We start from the raw sequence: 18827 nt of genomic DNA on the forward strand, positions 1-18827 counted from the left end.
ATTAAGTTATGACTTGTCAAATAAGTTACCTTACACATTATGTTGGCTGACAGTTTGTTAGCTATGCTGTCCTTATGAACCACATAGCATATCATTACAGCAGTACGCACCTGTATGTTAGCTAGCTACCGAACATTAGTTGGCTACTTATACATCAAACTTGCCAGTATATTAACTATAGGCTATCTAACAAACTACCCAACGGTTATTGACTTGATTATTCCCATCATTCTTAGCTTAGCTAAATGGTGTAGTTGTTGTGCGTTCAAAATGGACATTCGGGTGCTTTCGTAAATTTGCTATGGCTATCTTCTCAGATTTCAGAGCACTCTCATCTGAGCGTACCAGAGTGCAGAATAATGAATTTACGAGCGCTCAACACCCGTTGAATATGGCCAGTGTCAGAAAACATCAGCATAAAAGCATAATTCAATTGTTGCCAGCAGCATAGTTACAGTCACCAACACTCTGGATAACATGAAAACTGCCTAACTAGCTGTGCTAGGGTGAGAAAAATGGTCAGAGTGGTCTCGTGTGTCTGGGAGTAGCTAGCAAGCTAGCCAATGTCAGAATGCTCAGTGTGCGCACGTACAATCTGACAATGCTCTGAATTTACAAGCACACTCTGGCACTCCAGATTGAATGTAAAAACACACCTGAAGTCGTAAAATGTCCAACTAGTACTTTGTTATGCTAACTAGCTAGCAAGAGGTTGCATAGCAACAGCATCAACTTCCGGTAGACAGGCGAAGAGCTGAAAGAATACCGTTAGTTTACAGTATACTAAACTGAACTAATAGTATATAGTATGTCGTATACAATTGAAGTCGGAAGTTTACATACACATATGTTGGAATCATTAAAAATCGTTTTTCAACCACTCCACAAATTTCTTGTTAACAAATTATACTTTTGCCAAGTCGGTTAGGACATCTACTTTGTGCATGACACAAGTCATTTTTTCAACAATTGTTTACAGACAGATTATTTCACTTATAATTCACTATCACAATTCCAGTGGGTCAGAAGTTTACATACACTAAGTGTACTGTGCCTTTAAACAGCTTGGAAAATTCCAGAAAATTATGTCATGGCTTTAGAAGCTTCTGATAGGCTAATTGACATAATTTGAGCCAATTGGAGGTGTACCTGTGGATATATTTCAAGGCCTACCTTCAAAGTCAGTGCTTCTTTGCTTGACATCATGGGAAAATTAAAAGAAATCAGCCAAGACCTCAGAAAAAGAATTGTGGACCCCCACAAGTCTGGTTCATCCTTGGGAGCAATTTCCAAACGCCTGAAGGTACCACGTTCATCTGTACAAACAATAGTATGCAAGTACAAACACCATGGGACCACGCAGCCGTCATACCACTCAGGAAGGAGACGCGTTCTGTCTCCTAGAGATGAACGTACTTTGTTGCGAAAAGTGCAAATCAATCCCAGAACAACAGCAAAGGACTTTGTGAAGATCATGGAGGAAACAGGTACAAAAGTATTGATATCCACAGTAAAACAACTGCTATATCGCCATAACCTGAAAGGCCACTCAGCAAGGAAGCAGCCACTGCTCCAAAACCGCCATAAAAAGCCAGACTACAGTTTTCGACTGCACATGGGGACAAAGATTGTACTTTTTGGAGAAATGTCCTCTGGTCTGATGAAACAAAAATAGAACTGTTTGGCCATAATGACCATTGTTATGTTTGGAGGAAAAAGGGGGAGGCTTGCAAGCCGAAGAACACCATCCCAGCTGTGAAGCACGGGGGTGGCAGCATCATGTTGTGGGGGTGCTTTGCTGCAGGAGGGTCTGGTGCACTTCACAAAATAGATGGCATCGTGAGGAAGGAAAAGTATGTGGATATATTGAAACAACATCTCAAGACATCAGTCAGGAAGTTAAAGCTTGGTCGCAAATGGGTCTTCCAAATGGACAATGACCCCAAGCATACTTCCAAAGTTGTGGCAAAATGGCTTAAGACAACAAAGTCAAGGTATTGGAGTGGCCATAAATGACCTCAATCCTATAGAAAATTTGTGGGCGGAACTGAAAAAGCTTGTGCGAGCAAGGAGGCCTAAAAACCTGACTCAGTTACACCAGCTCTGTCAGGAGGAATGGGCCAAAATTCACCCAACTTATTGTGGGAAGCTTGTGGAAGGCTACTCGAAACATTTGACCCAAGTAAACAATTTAAAGGCATTGCTACCAAATACTAATTGAGTGTATGTAAACTTCTGACCCACTGGGAATGTGATGAAATAAAATAAATAAAAGCTGAAATAAATCATTCTCTCTTCTATTATTCTGACATTTGACATTCTTAAAATAAAGTGGTGATCCTAACTGACTTAAGACAGGGAATTTTTACTAGGATTAAATGTCAGGAATTGTGAAAATCTGAGTTTAAATGTATTTGGCTAAGGTGTATGTAAACTTCCAACTTCAACTGTATGTAGTATACAGTATGTTAGTATGGGTATTCGAACTCAGCTTTAGTGTGAAAAGGAGCACCGAGCACGTCCCCATTCTCATCGACGGGACTGTAGTGGAGCAGGCTTCTCAACAGTTTTTACCCCCAAGCCATAAGACTCCTGAACAGGTAACCAAATGGTTACCCGGACTTTTTGCATTGTGTGCCCCCCAAACCCTCTTTTACGCTGCTGTTACTCTCTGTTTATCTTATATGCATAGTCACTTTAACTATACATTCATGTACATCCTACCTAAATTGGCCCGACCAACCAGTGCTCCCGCACATTGGCTAACCGGGCTATCTGCATTGTGTCCCACCACCTGCCAACCAGTCTTTTTACGCTTCTGCTACTCTCTGTTCATCATATATGCATAGTCACTTTAACCATACCTACATGTACATACTACCTCAATAAGCCTGACTAACAGGTGTCTGTATATAGCCTTGCTACTCTTTTTTCAAATGTCTTTTTACTGTTGTTTTATTTCTTTACTTACCTACACACACACACACACACACACACACACACACACACACACACACACACACACACACACACACACACACACACACACACACACACACACACACACACACACACACACACACACACACACACACACACACACACACACACACACACACACACACACACACACACACACACACACACACACACACACCTTATTTTCCGCACCATTGGTTAGACGCTGTAAGTAAGCATTTCACTGTAAGGTCTACCTACACCTGTTGTATTCGGCGCACGTGACAAATAAACTTTGATTTGATTTGAGGTTGACATTCATCGTCTGAGTCTTGTCCTGCAGGCAGAACTGAGCACTTTCCACTTAGCTGCAAAGCTGCAAAATCCAATTTGTCTATATTGTGATAACTCACTAAAACAAACATTTGCTTTTTGGTTTTAATTTAAGGTTAGAGTTAGACATTAGCAGTGGCGATTTGAGCATGTACATCTTGGTGGGGCAAAGAAAAATGTGGGATGCATGCCAGCAAAACCACTACAAAACACAACACTAAACAATACATTAATTGCAGTATAACGGTGACAAACGGTGCCCACCAACTGTTTGGGCCTACATTATATAAAGCTTTCCCAACAGCAGAGTCCCAACACCTTACCATTGCTACACCTGGCTATCAGCAGAGCCTTGTCTGGCAGCGAAACAGTTCATTCTGCCTCATTTACTACCTTTTAAAAAACATATCTGATATGGCTGACTTGTTTAAACAAATGTGGTTTCTAATGACAATTGAGATGTACAAACTATGGCATAAGGGGACAACAGTAGGCTGAAATTAAGAGGGGAAAATAGACCAAATTATTAGGGTGAGGCACATGGGCTACAGCTTACTACACAACATACACTTAGTATTACTTTCTTAGCTACAGTATACATATCTCCCTGGCATATTACATCATTTATGCAGCAGCATACAATACATTTTTGGACACACCTTGTTGTGCTGTGCTCACTTGAACAGGAAGGTGGCGCGGAGGTCCTTTGTGGGCAAATTTTGTCATCGAACTTTGTCTTCAAATTCTGGCATTCTCTGGATTTATGGTGCTTTCAAGACAAATGCGAACTCTGAAAAAAACAAAGTCGAATCATGAGGAAGTCACTGATCTTCAGGTCATAGCTCTAGAAAGAGGCCTGAGTTCCGGATTTACATTTCCAAGTTGGATGACCATTCAAAACGTAATTTTCCAGTCTGAGATTTGTTTACGAGTTCCCAGTTGTCTTGAACTCACTGAAGTCATATTTCGCAGTTCCAAGTTAACAGTTGTTTTAAACGCGGCAGAAATCATGCTTCATTGACAGCATGGCCAATGTTGAATGTTTATCATTTTAAGCTTGGAAAAGAGACCCTTCATTCCAGACTTGGGACTACACAGCCACTCAACTGAATAGCAGGATAGTGATTGCTTTGCAATGCTTGCAGTTAGCCACTGATTCCTTCCAAACCATTCATTGTTGAATTTGCGATTTCCAAACCTGTTGTGTAATGTTTATGTCTAATGGCCGATGAGCACCGATACATTTTATCTATAATCTTGCTTCATTATTTCTCTTCATATGACAAGGATTAAAAAGGATTTGACAGTTGATTGTTGACTTGATACATGATGATGACTGTTAGCTAAGATAATGAAAGTATGATGATGACACGATCAGTCCATTCAAAGCTACTGTAGATATAATGTGATTTGACATCATTTTATCTGTGGCCAATGACCTTGAGCCTTCTTGGATGGGCACTTCTAATGTAACTCTATGGCGGCACCTAAGGAGCTTGAATTTTAGAGTTGTACCTTAGACTTGGTGGTGATGTAGTGTCCCCATGAGTGACAGAATATTGAGCCAATCAATGCGCAACTAGAGAGCATTACCAACACCTGCTCTCCGTATTTTCCACAGGCTGCCCCACCACTACAGAAAGCACTGAGCTAGGCTGAAACACCTGCATTTTGGAGCTGCCTTACTCAAGAAAGCAAAACAAAGACCATGTTTGTATGCGGCTTTATTAAATGAATACTTTTTTTTACATTGTTTGCAAACTAATATGTGACAAGTATTAATGCCGAAATAACATGCAAAAAAATGTTTAGCTCTGCCCGACCTGCCCTGAATGACGGGTTGCCACTGGACATTAGGGTTAGCAATGTGGTTAAGGTTAGGTTTAAAATCAGATTTGGACTTTGTGGCTAATCCATCTAGTGACCACTGCAGAGCTGCCTCCAGATCAAAATTCATGATGAAACCGCTAACCTGCATTATAGTCACTCACTTCTCAGCTCTGCTAGGGTGACTAAAATGTTGAGAGTGAGTTCTCTCATTTGTGTCACTGTGACTAATCACATTCATCATCCAAATGTTAAAACAGGAATGGCCAAATAAATTCATTAAAAACCCTACAATGTGATTTTCTGGATTTCTTTTTCTCATTTTGTCTGTCATAGTTGAAGTGTACCTATGATGAAAATTACAGGCCTCTCTCATCTTTTTAAGTGGGAGAACTTGCACAATTGGTGGCTGACTAAATACTTTTTTGCCCCACTGTATATGATATCGACTACTGCACATTACGGACGACAACAAAACATAAAAGCCCATAGATGTCGCTAGCTATATGCTCTAATTGGGTAAATAAATTAAACTACTTCCAGTAGGGCAGTGGTTCCCAAACTTTTTAGAGTCCCGTGCCCCTTCAAACGTTCAACCTCCAACTGCGTACCCCCTCTAGCACCAGGGTCAGCGCAATCTCAAATGTTGTTTTTTTGCCATCATTGTAAGCCTGCCACACACACACCATACGATACATTTATTAAACATAAGAATGAGTGAGCTTTTTTCAATAATTTTGCTCTTTATTTAGCCATCTTACATATAAAACCTTATGTGTTCATAATAAATTGTGAATAACTCACCACAGGTTAATGAGAAGGGTGTGCTTGAAAGGATGCACATAAGTCTGCAATGTTGTATTGGAGAGCGTCTCAGTCTTAAATCATTTTCCACACACAGTCTGTGCCTGTATTTAGTTTTCATGCTAGTGAGGGCTGAGAATCCACTCTCACATAGGTACGTGGTTGCAAAGGGCATCAGTGTCTTAACAGCGCGATTTGCCAAGGCAGGATACTCTGAGCGCAGCCCTATCCAGAAATCTGGCAGTGGCTTCTGATGAAATTAAACTTTAATGCAGACAGAGAAGAGCTCCAACTTAATCACAGCCTCAATTTTGTTCCGGACATTGAATATAGCTGCGGAGAGTCCCTGTAATCCTAGATTCAGATCATTCAGGGGAGAGAAAATATCACCCAGATAGGCCAGTCGTGTGAGAAACTCGTCATCATGCAAGCGGTCAGACAAGTGAAAATTATGGTCAGTAAAGAAAACTTTAAGCTCGTCTCTCAATTTAAAAAAAAGTATCAAAACTTTGCCACTTGATAACCAGCGCACTTCTGTATGTTGTAAAAGTGTTACATGGTCGCTGCCCATATCATTGCATAATGCAGAAAATACACGAGAGTTCAGGGGCCTTGCTTTAACAAAGTGAACAATTTTCACTGTAGTGTCCAAAACGTCTTTTCAAGCTGTCAGGCATTCCTTTGGCAGCAATAGCCTCTTGGTGGATGCTGCAGTGTACCCAAGTGGCGTCGGGAGCAACTGCTTGCACACGCGTTACCACTCCACTATGAATCCCTGTCAATGCTTTTGCGCCATCAGTACAGATACCAACACATCTTGACCACCAAAGTCCATTTGATGTCACAAGGCTGTCCAGTACTTTTAAAAAATCCTCTCATGTTGTCCTGGTTACCAGTGGTTTGCAGAAGAGGATGTCTTCCCCCCATAAACGTAACGGACATACGTATACCAGGAGCTGTGCCAGGCCCGCCACGTCTGTTGACTCATCCAGCTGTAACGCATATAATTCACTGGCTTGTATGTGAAGCAGTAATTATTTCAAAACATCTCCTGCCATGTCACTGATGCGTCGTGAAACAGTGTTGTTTGATGAAGGCATTGTCTGTATAGTTTTTTGGGCCTTTCCCCCCAGCATTGTTCCAGCCATATCCGCGGCAGCAGGGAGAATTAAGCCCTCCACAATAGTATGGGGCTTGCCTGTCCTAGCCACTCGGTAGCTCACCATATAAGACGCTTCTAGCCCCTTCTTATTAATGGTACATTTATCTGTTGCTATAAATACCATGTTTTTATTCTCGCTCAAATTGTCATGTTTCGTTTCTAAATGTCTGTGCAAGAGTGAAGGTTTCCCACGAGAGAGTAACGGTTAATGTGATTGGATGTTAATTATGCGTCTAGGCTATCTGTATTTGACATTGTGTTGTTATTTCGCTCAACACTAGATAGTTTACTTAAATTTTTGTCAGTGAAACGAGGCTACTCAGGCGAGAAAAAAAACTCACCCAAATGTATAGCCCCGTTGGAAAATATAAATGCACTGTTTGAAAATGTGAAGAATATATATAATTTTTTTTACATGTGAATCACATTTTTATTTGGTGTACCCCCGACGGCATTGTGTGTACCCCTGGGGGTAACCCCAGTTTGGGAATACCTGGTCTAGGACATCTATATATAGGGCTATATATCAATCTAGAACAGGACAATCTATTTTGGATGCAATTTGAATGGAGTTGGAGAGAAAGACTGCGAGAGCAAAGCAACTGATAGCCTGTTTTAAAACTGGGCAGATGCAATTTAAAAAACACATCTTTACAATAAAAAATAAGGTGACCCCCAAAAGCCAGATGGAGATCGGTAAATTAGACACGCAATCGGTCTTTATATTGCTGTAGCATGGGCTATGCTGCAGCAAATGTAGGCCTACCTGTTGTAATGGCCTTGGTTATAGCTAGATAAGATACTTTTATCCATAGGTTATTTTCAATGTGTTACCACATTTAATAGAAGGCCAAGTAACAAACAACATGCGACTGTATGCTAAGTAAATCAAATCAAATCAAATGTATTTATATAGCCCTTCGTACATCAGCTGATATCTCAAAGTGCTATACAGAAACCCAGCCTAAAACCCCAAACAGCAAGCAATGCAGGTGTAGAAGCACGGTGGTTAGGAAAAACTCCCTAGAAAGGCCAAAACCTAGGAAGAAACCTAGAGAGGAACAAGGCTATGAGGGGTGGCCAGTCCTCTTCTGGCTGTGCCGGGTGGAGATTATAACAGAACATGGCCAAGATGTTCAAATGTTCATAAATGACCAGCATGGTCAAATAATAATAATCACAGTAGCTGTCGAGGGTGCAGCAAGTCAGCACCTCAGGAGTAAATGTCAGTTGGCTTTTCATAGCCGATCATTAAGAGTATCTCTACCGCTCCTGCGGTCTCAAGAGAGTTGAAAACAGCAGGTCTGTGACAGGTCAGGGTTCCATAGCCGCAGGCAGAACAGTTGAAACTGGAGCAGCAGCACGGCCAGGTGGACTGGGGACAGCAAGGAGTCATCATGCCAGGTCATCCTGAGGCATGGTCCTAGGGCTCAGGTCCTCCGAGAGAGAGAAAGAAAGAGAGAAAGAGAGAATTAGAGAGAGCATACTTAAATTCACACAGGATACCGGATGAGACAGGAGAAGTACTCCAGATATTTATTTATTTTTTATTTATTTTTATTTAACCTTTATCTAACCAGGTAGGCAAATTGAGAACACGTTCTCATTTACAATTGCGACCTGGCCAAGATAAAGCAAAGCAGTTCGACACATACAACAACACATAGTTACACATGGAGTAAAACAAACATATAGTCAATAATACAGTGAAAAAAAATAAGTCTATATACAATGTGAGCAAGTGAGGTGAGATAAGGGAGGTGAAGGCAAACAAATATATGTATAAATAAATAAAAATATAAAAAGGCCATGGAGGCGAAGTGAGTACAACACAGCAAGTAAAAAACTAAAAAAACACTGGAATGGTTGGTTTGCAGTGGAAGAAAGTGCAAAGTAGAGACAGAAATAATGGGGTGCAAAGGAGCAAAATAAATTAATAAATAAATACAGTAGGTAAAGAGGTAGTTGTTTGGGCTAAATTATAGATGGGTTATGTACAGGTGCAGTAATCTATGAGCTGCTCTGACAGCTGGTGCTTAAAGCTAGTGAGGGAGATAGGTGTTTCCAGTTTCAGAGATTTTTGTAGTTCGTTCCAGTCATTGGCAGCAGAGAACTGGAAACATAACATATAACATATAACAAACTGAGTAGCCATGTTTTCAACTGCCCTCATTGTCTTGTGCATGTGCACAAGTAACAATATGAATAAACCCATTCATCACACCTGTCACTAGAAAAAAAGTCCCCATGATGAGATGATAGATCTATATGCATTGTGAACTGCGCTCCATACTGAGATGGGCTGTCTGTTTCCTGCCTGAGCGTTGATGATTCTTCATGCAGAAGCCGTAGTGAATCCTGATTTAGACATTGCATTCCATTTCACACCATGCTGTTCATTTAAATAATTTATTCTAATTTACCAGAGAAAAGGGATTGGTTTTGAGCGGTAAATATGGTTAACTGGTTACTAATCTAGATCTACAAGTAAGCAGTGGTGTAAAGTACTTTATAGTACTATTTAAGTAGTTTTTGGGGTAACTGTACTTTACTAGTTATATTTTTGACAACTTTTACTTTTAATCCACTACATTCCTAAAGAAAATATTGTACTTTTTACTCCATACATTTTCCCTGAATGCTTAGCAAGATTCAAGCACTTTTCAAGAGAGCAAGTGGTCATCCCTACTGTCTCTGGCAGACTCACTAAACACAAATGCATCTTTTGTAAATAATGTCTGAGTGTTGGATAGCCAGGGTCACACTCCATACATTTTAAAATCAGGAAAAGGGTGCCATCTGCTTTGCCCCTTTACTCCTACCTACATGGAAGTATCTGCAAATACAGTATGTGACATCGTACGTAATTTTTTCCGTTCACTTTTGGCTTGTGAGCGCCAGATAATTTCTTTAAGAGGCATTAAAAGAAGACAAGTATCCATCAAATGCATTTGGTGTGTCATCATAGTGGTCTCTGACTTGTGGTCAGATTCGCTCAGGTGGAACAAACTTAAACTTGCGCCTTTTTTCAATGCTGAATTGAATGTCATTGAGAAAACAGAAAGCTGTCATGTATTTTTCGCAAACATCCTTTCTGAATTTTTAATCGGATTGCATTATTTTTGTTGGTAACGTAACTGATTACAGTATATATTTTTTTTAATCAGATTACAGTTACTCCAACCCTGCACAAGCACACATCGAAATGTACACACATGCAGACAGACACAACAAAGTCATTTAAAAGTTTGTCAGGGTTTTAGGTGACAAGCCACATTTCTTCAGCCTCCTGAGGTTGAAGAGGTGCTGTTGCACTTTCTTCACCACACTGTCTGTGTGGGTAGAACATTTCAGTTTGTCCGTAATGTGTACGCCGAGGAACTTAACTTTCTAACTTCTCCACTGCTGTCCCGTCGATGTGGATAGGGGGGTGCTCCCTCTGCTGTTTCCTGAAGTCCACGATCATCTCCTTCGTTTTGTTGACATTGAGTGAGATATTATTTTCCTGATACCACACTCCAAGAGCCCTCACCACCTCCCTGTAGGCTGTCTCGTCGTTGTTGGTAATCAAGTCTACTACTGTTGTGTCGTCTGCAAACTTGATTGAGTTGGAGGCGTGCATGGCCACGCAGTCATTGGTGAAAAGGGAGTACAGTAGGAGTCTGAGCATGCATCCTTGTGGGGCCCCAGTGTTGAGGATCAGCAAAGTGGAGATGTTTCCTACCTTCACCACCTAGGGGCGCCCTATCAGGAAGTCCAGGACCTAATTGCACAGGGCGGGGTTGAGACCCAGGGCCTCAGTAGACACAAGCACACATTGAAAATGTACACACACATGTAACACTTTACCTGATTATAGATTGGCATTCATAAAACCACTCTCCAACACGTGGTAGCCATACAACAGTGACCATAAATAATATATCGTATTTATCAATTATTTGACAGGGACATTGTAGATGCAGTTTTATTTTTTCAAAAGGAGTGCCTTTCACATTTGTGTTTATTGGACAGGATATATAGAGGAGTGGATGGGAGGAGAGAGTGCTAGAGCAGAGGGTCGGATTCAAACCCATGCTCGCTGCGGTAGTTCAGTACATGTAATCCAAAGACCGTGGCTTAGATTGCTGGATCACCCCAGGCTACAGGGGTTAGGTATTATTATATCAGGGCCATTGTATATCCAGGTTATCCAGGTATTCAGCAACCATGTTGTTATGTTGCCACCATGCTGTGTTTTTCTGTGCTGCTGCCTTGCTATGTTGTCATCTTAGGTCTCTACGTAGTGCTGTGTTGTCTCTCTTTCTGTGATGTGTGTTTTGTCCTATATTTATATTGTATTTTAATCCCAGGCCCCCGTCCCCGCAGGCCTTTTGGTAGGCCGTCGCTGTAAGAAAGTGTTTTAAATAGTTAAATATCAATATTTTTGCATTTGACTGCCATATCATACTGTGCTATGATTGGTTAAGACCACCCAAATGGTTAGGTCATGGTCAGTTTGATCCTGGTTGGCGATACGTGAACATGCCAGTTATTGCTAGCTAATAAAGAGCTACGTTAAGAAATATCCTGTAGTACTGCATTTTATTATTTTGTACAAAGTGTGCAAAACAAGACATGGTGTCAGAGTAAAAGGTCTTACAAGATGGATTTTTCTGGAGTTCCTTCACCTCGAATGGACTGGGAGTCTACAAACTTACCCGATGCATGGCGTAAGTACAAACAGCATGTGGAGCTAATGTTCACGGGTCCTCTGAAGGACAAAGGAGAAGAGGAAAAATGCAGCTACTTGCTCCTCTGGATCGGCGAAAAAGGGAGAGATATTTACAACACATGGACACTTACCGAGGCTGAATCAAAGGTACTGAAAACATACTACGATCGTTTTGAAGCATATGTTGTGCCGAAGACCAATACGATATTCGCTAGGTACAAATTCCATGAGAATGTAAAGGGAGCTAGCGAGTCTTGAACAGTTTGTGACAGAACTGCGTCTGCTTGTGAAAGACTGATTATGCAAACAAGGGTGAGATGATCAGGGACCGTATTGTATTTGGAATATACTCACCACGAGTGAGAGAAACTTTTGAATGTTGGGTCTGAGGTAACGCTGGACAAAGCTATCGACATAGCCAGATCTCACGAGCTAGGACAGGCTCAGATGAAAACCATTAAGCGCGGCAGCTTCAGCAGTGCACACAGTCAGGCAGACATCAAAACATTTTATAACCGAGAGAGACATAACTCCAAAACAGAGCGGCACAGACTCAAAACATGTGGATATTGTGGATACAAAGTGCATGGCGAACAAGGAAATTACCCAGCTAAAGGCAAACAGTGTACTAAAATGTGGAAAATGGATACACTTTGCAAAAGTGTGCAGAGCTTACCGTAGAAAAACAGTACACACAGTGAGTGAAGATGAAATGTCAATCAAAGAGTCAAACGCTGATTAACTGTTTATTGCTTCAGTGACACAGAAAAGTCAAATATCAGAGACAGAGCAAGCCTTTGCTGACATTGAGATAGGAACACAAGGCACAAAGCTAAAGTTCAAACTAGACACTGGTGCACAAGTAAACATTATTCCTCTGAATAAGTACCACAGCTTGACATCTGAATGCGAGCTACAGCCCACCAAGTGCAGACTGACTGGTTATGGTGGTGAACAGCTCCCAGTAAAAGGCACATGCACTATCAAATGCAAATACAAGGAAAGTGACATGATGTTGGACTTTTATGTTGTTGACACTAGAGCACCTGCAGTGCTAGGTCTTAAAGCATGTTTAGACATGGACCTCATCAAGCTAGTTTTATCAGTGACAGCACCAGTAGAGACAGACAATGTACTGGAGGAGTTTGCTGATGTTTTTACAGGAATAGGATTATTCCCAGGAGAATGTACCATTCACCTTGACCCAGACGCAATCCCTGTGGTCTACCCACCGAGAAAGATTCCCCTTGCTCTCCGTGCCCGTCTGAAGAAAGAGTTGGAGAGCATGGAGCAATCTGACATCGTCACCAAGGTTACAGAACCGACTGACTGGGTAAACGCGTTAGTGGTGGTGGAGACCACGCACAGGCAAGCTCCGAGTATGTCTCGACCCAAGAGACTTGAACAAGGCTATCAAACGCCCCCATTATCCTTTACCGACGCTAGATGGCATCACACACAAGCTAGCGGGAGCACACTACTTCAGTGTCATGGACGCTAGATCAGGCTACTGAGCTATCAAGCTCACAGAAGAGTCATCTAAGCTCACAACATTCAACACACCGTTTGGACGCTACAGGTTCCGTCGCCTGCCTTTTGGGATTATGTCAAAACGAGTGTGTTTTGAGATAGTGTTTTCAAAACGAGTTTCAGCGAAAGATCGAAGTGTACGAAGGCCTCGACGGAGTTGTGGCAATTGTGGACGACATCCTTGTCTATGGTCGAACCAAAGAGGAGCACGACCGAAACCTCCGCGCGATGCTGCAAAGGTCCCGCGAGAGAGGAGTCCGGCTCAACCCCGAGAAGAGCACAGTCTGCGCTACAGAGGTCAGCTACTTCGGACATCTTCTTACAGCGACTGGAATCAAGCCAGATCCACAGAAGATCTTAGCCATAAAAGAAATGGAGCCACCAAAGAACCGTGCAGAGCTGGAAACAGTGCTTGGCATGGTCAACTACTTAGCCAAGTTCACACCCAGCCTCTCCAATGCTAATGCACCCCTGCGTCAACTGCTAAAGCAGTCCAGTGAGTTTCTCTGGGACAAGCAACACGACATTGCTTTCCAGAATGTGAAAGACTTGATCACGAGAGAACCAGGACCCATCCTTGCCTACTACAACCCCGACAAAGAGCTCAGACTCCAAATGGACGCGTCGAAGTATGGACTAGGTGCAGTGCTACTGCAAGAAGGAAAGCCCATCAGCTACGCTTCCAAATCTCTCAGACTGTGAAATCAACTACGCTCAAATCGAAAAGGAGCTCTACACCATTCTGTTCGGATGTAAACGTTTCCATCAGTACATATATGGACGACAAGTCACTGTGGAATCCGACCACAAGCCCCTTGAGTCAATCATGAGGAAACCACTAGCCGCAGCCCCGCCAAAGCTACAGAGAATGATCCTTCAACTACAAAAATACGACTTCAATCACTCACCGTCCAGGCAACAACATCCCTGTCGCAGACACTCTCCAGGAAGTTTCTTACCTATACGGACAGCAGCCTCAGTGAAGGCATGGACATGCAAGTGTACACTGTGTACAGCAACTTACCAGTTAGTGACACAAAACTGAAGGAGATCCAAGCAGAAACAGAAAAGGACTCGCAAGTCGCACAGCTGAGGAAAGTCATACAGGATGGATGGCCTGAGAGGAGAAAATGCCCTCAGAGCGTCTCAGAATTCTGGAACCATCGTGATGAACTATCACAGATCAACGGAATAATTTAAGGAGAGAAAATCATTATTCCTACCAGTCTCAGAGAAGAGATTTTGACAAAGATCCATGCTGGACACATGGGCATGGAAAAGTGCAAACAGAGAGCACGGGACATTTTGTTTTGGCCCGGAATGTGCAAACAAATAGAGGACATTGTTGGTAAATGCGCCATATGTCTTGAACGACGCCACTCAAACACCAAAGAGCCAATGTTACCTCACTGTATCCCAGACCAACCCTGGCAGGTCGTGGCAACCGATCTGTTCACCTGGAACAACGAGGACTACATCGTAACAGTGGACTACTACAGCAGATACTTCGAACTCAACAAGCTTCACAGCACCACAGCTGTGATACACAAGCTGAAAGCAGCCTTTGCCAGGCATGGCATTGTAGAGACTTTAATATCTGACAATGGGCCCTGTTACAAATCAAATGAGTTTGAATCCTTCACAAAAGCATGGGAGTTCACACGTCACCACAAGCCCGCATTACCCTCAAAGTAATGGCCTTGCTGAAAAATCTGTGCAGATTGCTAAATCCCTCATGGATAAAGCAAAAGCAGACAAGAGAGACCCCTACCTTAGTCTCCTTGAATACCGCAACACTCCAGTTGACAACTTCAAATCACCAGCCCAGCTGTTGATGAGCCGCAGACTTCGCTCAATCCAGCAGCTCCAACCTGAGGTCGTCAGCTACAAGGAAATGCATGGAAAACGTGCACAGAGACAACAACAAAAGCGATACGACAGGTCAGCTAGACCACTGCCACCACTGATCGACGGAGAGTCAGTTAGAATCTAAGAGCATGGCCTCTGGAAGCCAGCAGTCATCATCCAGCCAGCTGACACTGAACGTTCATATCACATGCGCACCGCAGAAGGAGCGGTGTACCGCCGCAATCGTCGTCACCTACTGAACACAAAAGAACAAGACACTGACGTGATGAACTGTTCCCCTGAAAGAGAACGTGATGGACTAAACACACACACAGCACAACATACACCATACTTACCTGCAACACCACAAGAACTGTTGACTGACACAGAAGCATGCTCAGCATCATATCGCACAAGGTCAGGAAGAGAGGTCAAGCCCAGAGCTGTCCTAGACCTGTGAAATGTCAAAGGGTGTAGGCGGATCGCTGCCCTAAAAGAGTTTGACTGTAAACTTGTTATTGAAAGTTCACTTGAAATGCTTTGGTATTGTATTTGTTTGAAATGTTAAGATGCATTTCTACCGTGAAAGCTGAGTTGCTGAGAATCCCTTGTTCGAAAAGTAACAGTATGTTGGATCATTGTTTCAGCGTCTATGTTGATTCAGTTGGTGTAGTATGCAATATAAATGGTTACTTACCTTGAGTTCAAACTGCAGAGCATGTTTTCAAAAGAAACGCTTAGAATATGTAAACATTTTTCTTTTGTTTTAAAAGGGGGATGTAATATTCATGTGTAAACATACTGAATTATAATTGGATGCATTTTACTGCCATATCATACTGTGCTATGATTGGTTAAGACCACCCAAATGGTTAGGTCATGGTCAGTTTGATCCTGGTTGGCGATACGTGAACATGCCAGTTATAGTTGACTAATAAAGAGGTACGTTAGGAAATATCCTGTAGTACTGCATTTTATTATTTTGTACAAAGTGTGCAAAACAAGACACTGGGGGCAACAGGTCTCAGTGAAAGTGACATCAATGCACGATAGGCTAGCTCATTGGTTCAGGGTTCCGACATATGGGCTAGTCTGTGTGTCACAAACCTCCAAAAAAAACTGTGGGCAAGCATTGGGTGTGTAGAGTAACTGAAGAATGGCTCCGAAGCGCATCCCGTCGCGGCCGATGACGTCGCATCCGTTGGCGTTGGCGGGCAGTTTGGGTTGCTGAGTCGGGGTGTTTACACAGGGTAGACAGAGATGTGGTGAACACAAGACCACCCACGTTCAGCTGCACTACAGAACAACTCTGGGGACAGGGAGACTGCTAAGATTAGGATAGGTCAGAGACAAGGAGGGATAGGGACTGTTAGGGTTAGGATAGGAACAGCTTGGGTTAGAAACTGTTTGGTAAAGGGCTAGGACCTGTTAGGAATAGCATAAGATCAAGCCCCACTTCATCAATTGTGTACTTTCACTACATAATGAAGCACAAATAAACATTCAATTAATTATTTCGAATAAACATAACAGCTGGTAAGTGAGAATAAACGTAGCAGGTTAGGACATGACTCCTTGCTGTCCCCAGTCCACCTGGCCGTGCTGCTGCTGCAGTTTCAACTGTTCTGCCTGCGGCTATGGAACCCTGACCTGTTCACCGGACGTGCTACCTGTCCCAGACCTGCTGTTTTCAACTCTCTAGAGACCGCAGAAGCGGTAGAGATACTCTTAATGATCGGCTATGAAAAGTCAACTGACATTTACTCCTGAGGTGCTGCACCCTCGACAACTACTGTGATTATTATTATTTGACCATGCTGGTCATTTATGAACATTTGGCCATGTTGTTATAATCTCCACCCGGCACAGCCAGAAGAGTACTGGCCACCCCTCATAGCCTGGTTCCTCTCTAGCTTTCTTCCTAGGTTTTGGCCTTTCTAGGGAGTGTTTCCTAGCCACCGTGCTTCTACACCTGCATTGCTTGCTGTTTGGGGTTTTAGGCTGGGTTTCTGTACAGCACTTTGAGATATCAGCTGACGTACGAAGGGCTATATAAATAAATTTGATTTGGTTTAGGAGAATTACCTTAAAAGGATTAGCTAAAGTGCTACAGTTAACTGTTAACCCCCTACCTGACGAGATGAAGCTGTACTCCATCTAGCCACAATTATAGAAACCATCAGTACCATACACCGGTGAAAGCCGATGGCGAAGTCAGTTTAAACCAGTGACATCAAGCACGTGGGGTAATGATGTAGGGTCGGGCAGTGCAGAAAACTGTTCAATTTGAGAAGGGCAAGCATTCCTCCACCAGATCATGTCATGGGCCATAGCCTGGTAATCGACTACCTCGGTGGTACTGAGGTGTGTCTATGGGCGTGGTCAAGTCCAGAGTTTCAGGTATCACTATTTCTATGGTCTCAGCCTGTCCAGGCATGGCCCCAGGTGGGTATCCGTGACAGGTTTGTACTGAAGGACAATTTTGCTGTCCCAACAGTGCCCAGTTCAGGGAAAGTGCATTTATATTTTTATTCAGTGTAAAATGTAATGTTTTGGTCCCATGTTTCATAAGCTGCAATAAAAGACCTGAGAAATGTTCCATAAGCTTATCTCTCAAATAGTGAACAAAAATGTATTGTTTACATCCCTGTTAGTAAGCATTTCTCCTTTGCCAAAATAATCCATCCAGCTGACCGTGTGGCATATCAGGAAGCTGATTAAATAGCATAATTACACAGGTGCACCTCGTGCCGGGGACAAAAAAGGGCCTCTAATGTGCAGTTGTTGCGACACAATGCCAAAATATCTCAATTCGAGGAGCGCGCAATTGGCATGCCGACTGCAGGAATGTCCACCAGAGCATGCAATGTTCATTTCTCTACCATAAAACCTGTTTCAGAAAATGTGGCAGTATTGACTGCCAACGATGTGAACAAAGAGCCCCATGGTGGCGGTGGGCTTATGGTACGGGCAGGCATAAGCTACGGACAACAAATACAATCGCATTTTATCGATGGCAATTCGAATGCACAGTAATACCGTGACAAGATCCGGAGGCCCATTTATTAAAGGTGTTTGACCAACAGATGAATACATATTCCCAGTCATGCAAAAAGTATAGATAAGGGCCTAATAAATGTATTTAAATTAAGATTTTCTCAAATGAACTGGAATCCAAAAATTGTTGCTTTCGTTTTTGGTTCAATATAAAATAAGCTACTAGTAACAAGTAAATAACCCAAACACGGGTGCGGAAAGGACAGTATATTCTTTGATGTGGGTAAATTACCAGAAGAGGGTTCTGTTGCCCTACAACACATCAAGGAATGATTTCCCATGACAGCGACAAGAAGTTTTAGAACATGACCATGGGCTAAAACAAGCCTGGTTTATTAAACAATTGCGTTCTAGGTCCTTTGTTGGTAGTCAAAGTTCTGAATAGTTCTGTTTTTATACGGTATATTATTCTCCAAAACAATGGGATTTTTTTATTTTTTATTAAGTAGTTATTGAGGTGGCACTTCCTTACCTGGCTACCCAGACGCCTTGCTACTTACCATTCACCAACTGTAAAAGTGCCATAAACCAAACAATTATCTAATTAAATAATTAGCATGGTTGGAACAGAAAGTTGAGACAGACAACACCAGG

The sequence above is a fragment of the Salvelinus alpinus genome, chromosome 21 (genome assembly GCF_045679555.1).
Source record: "Salvelinus alpinus chromosome 21, SLU_Salpinus.1, whole genome shotgun sequence".
NCBI lineage: Eukaryota > Metazoa > Chordata > Actinopteri > Salmoniformes > Salmonidae > Salvelinus > Salvelinus alpinus.